Here is a 6000-nt window from a genome sequence, read left to right as displayed (position 1 = left end):
TTTTAACCTTTCTTTGTCTCAGTTCCAAATGACATTGGTATCATAAATGATATTGGAATGTAGAATGCACAAAGAAATAGAACGCATTCAAAACTGCAATAGATGTTTCAATAAGTCATGGTTTGAGAAAAAACAAACAAAAAGAAAAACCAAAAAACAAAAAAACCTTTTTTTTTTTTTTTTAACACCACGGACTAGGACATACCTATACTCATTTCTCCACAATTACAAATGGTATCTAAGAGCATCATGGCTTCCTCTGATTCACCAGTCTATAGAGTGAAAAACACAGCCACCAGGAGCTCTGCTGTGAGCATCTTCTCCTTTCTAGAAACCAGTCAGACTGAGGCTAGAATCCTAGTCCCAAACCCAAATTCCTGGGAAAGGTATCTTACTGCTCCAGCTTGAGTCAGATGTCAGCTTCTAGAACAATTCACTATGGTCAGGGGCATGGGTTCAGGCTTGTACAAAATGGCTACCAGAGGCTTATAAGTGACAGCTTGTAGATCTGTGGGGGTGGGGTGGAGAGGCAGTTCCCAGAAAAGGACTGGGCTGGGAAGATAACCTCAGAAGTCTGTATTGTTGCCCTAAATCTGATTCTCAGGTTCTCCATATACTTGCTCTATGATACTAAAAATATGATTTCTTAGTTCATATCGTGAATATATATTACTTTCTTAGTCTTTTAAATGAACACAAAGAATTCCACACACTGTATGTTTAAATTTTTAGAGATTATAAATCAAACTAACAAGCTGTTAGATTAAAAAGCTTTATCCTGCTACCTTGACACACCTATGTTCTAGCAAACATACATAAAATAACCCATAAGTTTCAAATATAGAATCCTTGAATGCCACATCTCCCTACCCTGGTTGAGGTTGGTTTTCAGGACTTATTTTGTTTTGAACGACGTTTACTTCAAAAGATCTTGTTTAATTGACCCTTGCTGGAAAAACATTTTCCCATGGCATTGCTTAATACTTTAATATTTCTCCTTAGAATTAAAATTTTATAAGCCTTTCATTCCTAGAGTAAAGCAAACAAACATCAGAATTCATTATACCCACAAAGAATCTCTAAATTGCTTAGATTTTTTTTGTTCTAGTTTAGTGCAAGGCTTTCTCACTGGCCCCTAATCTTCCTTTGTCTACAAATTCTACCTCTACACCCACTCCTCTGGAAGATGGTAAGACCTGAGTTTCCTGAGCTGTGGCTTGAACATCCTTATGTCTTCTAAGGAAATTATCAGCGGACACATTCTAAACAAGTCATCTGAACATTCACAAACACATAAAAGAGGCGGGGTCTGGAAGTCAGAGCATGTGACCCGGACAGGCTTCAAAGCCAGCCATCTGCGTGGTCATTGGGAGCAGCTGGTAACTGGAAGAGCTTGAGAGGGTAATTGGGAAACGAAGTTGGGCGTCCCAGCTCTGCCACTAACTGGCTGAACTGGAATTGAGTCACTCAAAACTCTTTAACCTCAGCGTCATATCTGTGAAATTGGGATAAGGATCGCCACCAGCTTTGGGGGGGAAGGGAATCACAACTTGTCTGAGCTTCAATTTCTGTGCCTGTTACAGTTTTTTTAAGACCGTGTCCTGTCCACCTCACAGGAGTTTTGGGGATGAGTGGGAGAAGGCACAACCTTTCGGAGGAGCTTCAGTTTCTACATGTGTAAAAAGCTTAGAACACACGGCTAGCCCACCAAAATCCGTGTTAAAACAGGAAAATGGACGGAAAAACTTTGCAAAATGTAGAAGGCTATGCAGTATGAATTATCTCGTACTGATAACACAACAAACAGACCTAAAAAAACGACTGTGGGTCTCTTTCGTATCGGCTCCAATGTTACAACCCCCAATGTAAACCAAGACCACTCTTAAATCATTCCTGCGGCTGGGAGCAGCCACAGAGACCTTGCCACGCCCCACTGGGCCCAAAAGGGCCGGGAGGGGGCGTGGCCCAGCCCAGCCAGCCCATCACGACGCCCCGCCCCGTCGCGTCCGCGCCTGCGCCGTGCACACCAACCGGCCTCGAGCGCCCCGGCGGGAGGTAAGGGGTTTGCGGGAGGCTGCTTCGGGGGCATCAGGCCCTGACCGGCTGGGCGCTGAACCCGCGCGCGCGCGAGAGGCGCCGGGTGGGAAGCCCGGCATCAGGTCCGGAGTGCGAGCGCTTTGGGGGTCCTCCTGGCTCCACGAAGTGGCGGTTTCGTTTTTGGAAGCTCTCTTCGAAGCGGGTGTTGGGAGGCGGCCGACAGGGCGAGCTTGGCGGCCTCCCGGGGTCGCGGGGTGGGAAAGTTTCCTGCGCCTGATCTGCCCGTGACGCAGTGTGGGCCCTAGGTCGTCAGGGTCGCAGGGTCGCCGGCGCCTTGGTCCCGAGACCGCTCGTGCATCCGTTCCCAGGTGGCGGCGTCTGGTGTTTGTGGCCCAGGGGTGCCGGGGGCGACACAGCGAGCGAGAGGCGACTCCAGGCTCGGGGGCAATGAGGGGAGGACTGGGGAGCCAGAAATCGGAGCCTCCTGTCAGCCACATCGGAAGGTGGTTCTGGAAGGTCCCGCATCTCACTCCCTCCTTTATAAATTCAGAATCAGAGGGCTTAGAGAAGAGACCATATGGGAGGACTTGGGGCCATGACTTTTCTTTCCCAAGTCAGTGCCCCGTCTTGGGGGGACGTGCCTGAGAACATTCGGGGCCACCAGTGGGAAGACCTGTGGGATCTCTAGGACGGTGTTCATCGCTTTTGGGGGCGGAAGGTTGCCGGCAGTTTTGGAGTTTTTTTGATAATTGGGGCTGTTTCACTTTTAAATAACCTCTTAAGTAATTTAGTGAACCTCCCGGTACTTTTTCCTCACGGGAAACCTGAGTGTTAAGGGTATGCAGGTAGTAATAGTTGTAAGCACCCAAGGATCGGTTGCAGAGCACCTGGCACCCCTACCTCCACGAGTATTAGGGCAGCTCTTGACTTATAAATGTCAGTTGGCCCATGTGAAACATCAGTTAATACATTTTTTAAAAAGTCTATTTATTTTGAAATAATTTTACAATTACAGAGAAGTTTCAAAAGAATAGAGTTTTCAGGGCGCCTGGGTGGCTCAGTCAGTTGAGCCTCAGGTCGTGGTCTCAGGGTTAGCGAGTTCGAGCCCTCGCATGGGGCTCTCTGCTGTTAGCACAGAGCCAGCTTAGGATCCTTTGCCCCTCTACCCCCACCCCACCTCTCTGCACCTACCCCGCTTGTGCTCTCTCAAAAAAAATTTTTTTTTAAATAAAAAAAAAAAGATCTTTACAGCTTTTTTAAAAAAAAGTTAACACCTTATATAATTATAGTACAGTAATCAAAATTTTAAAAGTTATCATTAGTACAGTTCTATTAACCAAACTACCACTTTTTTTTTTTTCCAGATTTCATAATTTTTTTATCCTAATGGACTTTGTTTCTGTTCTGGGATCCAATATAAGATCCCACATTGCTTTCATTATTATTATTTTTTTTTTTTCAGTATATGAAGTTTATTGTCAAATTGGTTTCCATACAACACCCAGTGCTCATCCCAAAAGGTGCCCTCCTCAATACCCATCACCTACCCTCCCCTCCTTCCCACCCCCGCATCAACCCTCAGTTTGTTCTCAGTTTTTAACAGTCTCTTATGCTTTGGCTCTCTCCCACACTAACCTTTTTTTTTTTTCTTCCCCTCCCCCATGGGCTTCTGTTATATTTCTCAGGATCCACATTGCTTTTAATCGGAGTGGCTCATTAGTCTTTTCTTGTTTTTCCACATCTTGATACTTTTGAAAAATCCTGGTCAGTTATTTTGTAGAGTGTCCCTCAACTGAATTTTGTCTGATACATTCTTATGATTAGATTACAGCTGTGCATTTTTTGTTGATGCCTCGGAAGTGGATGTACCTTCTCAGTTCCTCATATGAGAGGTTCATGTTATAAGACACTGCTTTTGATATTATTGATCACTTGGTTAAGATGGTGACTGCTATGATTCTCTAATGTAAATTTACTACTTTTCCCTTGTAATGGGAGAGTTTCTAAACTATGTAGGTATCTTGTTTCTCCTCAGACTTTTCACTTGCTGACTTTACCATCCATTGATGGAAGTTGCCTTCATTGATTATTACTGTGATTTTTTTAAAGCGTTTTTAAAAATATTTACTTATTTTTGAGAGAGAGAGAGACAGAGTATGAGCAGGGGAGGGGCAGAGAGAATGGGAGACACAGAATCGGAAGCAGGATCCAGGCTCTGAGCTGTCAGCACAGAGCCCGACGTGGGGCTCAAACTCACAAACTGCGAGATCATGACCTAAGCTGAAGTCGGATGCTCAACCAACTGAGCTGCCCAGGCGCCCCTATTCTTTCTTCGACAGACATGTGTCTTTCATGTTCTACAAAATATTCTCTTCTTTGTTCAGTCCTAGTATACACATCAAGGATTTTCAGGATTTCTTACTCATACTCCTATAAAAAAACAAATTTACTGATTAGCATACAGTATAGTTGTGTGTAGTTCTTTTTGTCTTCAGCCTTTTAGTATCCTCTTAAAATATATTTTTCCATGGGCAGCTGGGTAGCTCAGTTGGTTAAGCATCCGACTCTTGATTTCTGCTCAGGTCATGATCTCATGGTTTGTGGGATCGAGCACTGCGTAAGGCTCTGCACTGGCAGCACAGAGCCTGCTTGGGATTCTCTCTCTCTCTCTCTCTCTCTCTCTCTCTCTCTCTGTCTTAAATAAATAAAAACTTTAAAAAAATTGTTGTCCAGTTACCTAGATTATTTTCTTCCCCCAATTCTTTCAGTGTGGTTATGCTATTCGTTGGTAATAGTTTTGTTTTTTTATAACATGTGTTCCATTTTGTGTTCCTCCACATTTTGTGTTCTTTTTTTAATTTTCAAAGTTTCATTCTTTGTAGTGTATAGTTCTGTGAACTTTGACAAATGCGTATAATTATATATCTACCACCACCTTCATGATACAGAACAATTCTATCACCCCAAATATTTCATTACATTTTTAAAAAAATGTTACAAGGAAATCAACTGTACAGAAGTTTAGGAGGTTAGGCATTTTTGTGTGTTTTGTCTCTTTTATAAAGGCATATTTTACACAGTTGTGATGTTAATGTAAATGTATTTTTTATTTTTGTGGCTTAATTATATTGGAAATATGTTGCAATTTTTAAAATGTATTTTTAATGTTTATTGTTTGTTTATTTTTGAGAGAGAGAGAGAGAGCCATGTATGATCAAGGGAAGGGCAGAGAGGGAGACAGAGGATCTGAAGTGGGCTCCATGTTGACAGGAGAGAGCCTGATGTGGGGCTGAACCCACAGAACCGCAAGATCATGACCTGAGCCAAAGTCAGACACCCAACTAACTGAGCCACCCAAACATCCCGCGTGTTTACTTTTGAGAGAGAGAGAGAGAGCAAGCCGGGGAGGGGCAGGGAGGAGGGAGGTACCGAGGATGCCAAGTGGGCTCTGTGCTGACAGCAGAGAGCCAGATATGGGACTTGAACTCATGAACTGTGAGATCATCAAGAAATGCTGAAATATACTTTTACCTATTATTCAATTATATTTTAAAACCACATTTTGGGGGTTCCTGGCTGGCTTAGTTGGTAGAGCCTGTGACTCTTGATCTCGGGGTTGTGAGTTTGAGCCCCACATTGAGCATAGAGATAAAATAAAAATAAAAAATAAATAAACCCACATTTTGTATATTGGATGAAGACCTTCCTTTAACAGCTTACAAAGATTATTTGAGCTATTTTATGATTGGAGCCACTGCTGGACAAATTTCTGTTTTAATAACATCATGATTTATGCAATTATTTGAATGTTATACAGTAAAACCTTGGATTGCAAGTAACTTGGTCTGCGAGTGTTCTGCAAGATGAGCAAACATTTCTAACAAATGTTGACTTGATAAATGATTGGTGTTTTGCCATAGGAGTAGTACTTCTACATGGTGCCGAATGTCACATGATCACAAC

The 6000-nt window shown here is 43.0% G+C and overlaps 1 protein-coding gene across 2 annotated transcripts in view; it reads left to right on the top strand.

Annotated features, from left to right (window-relative positions):
* The first annotated feature begins 1994 nt into the window (after positions 1–1994).
* STX17 (syntaxin 17) overlaps positions 1995–6000 on the top strand; it is a 74014-nt gene continuing 70008 nt past the window's right edge. Inside the window, exon 1 of one of the 2 annotated variants that reach the window (XM_058694771.1) lies at positions 1995–2055. The gene's annotated coding sequence lies outside the window, so the exon portion shown is untranslated. The other variant, XM_058694773.1, reaches the window with a different exon arrangement.

Source organism: Neofelis nebulosa, chromosome 12 (genome assembly GCF_028018385.1).
Source record: "Neofelis nebulosa isolate mNeoNeb1 chromosome 12, mNeoNeb1.pri, whole genome shotgun sequence".
In the NCBI taxonomy this organism is placed as follows: Eukaryota; Metazoa; Chordata; class Mammalia; order Carnivora; family Felidae; genus Neofelis; species Neofelis nebulosa.
The sequence above is the reverse complement of the archived record's forward strand: the minus strand, read 5'-3'. Positions and strand labels throughout refer to the sequence as shown.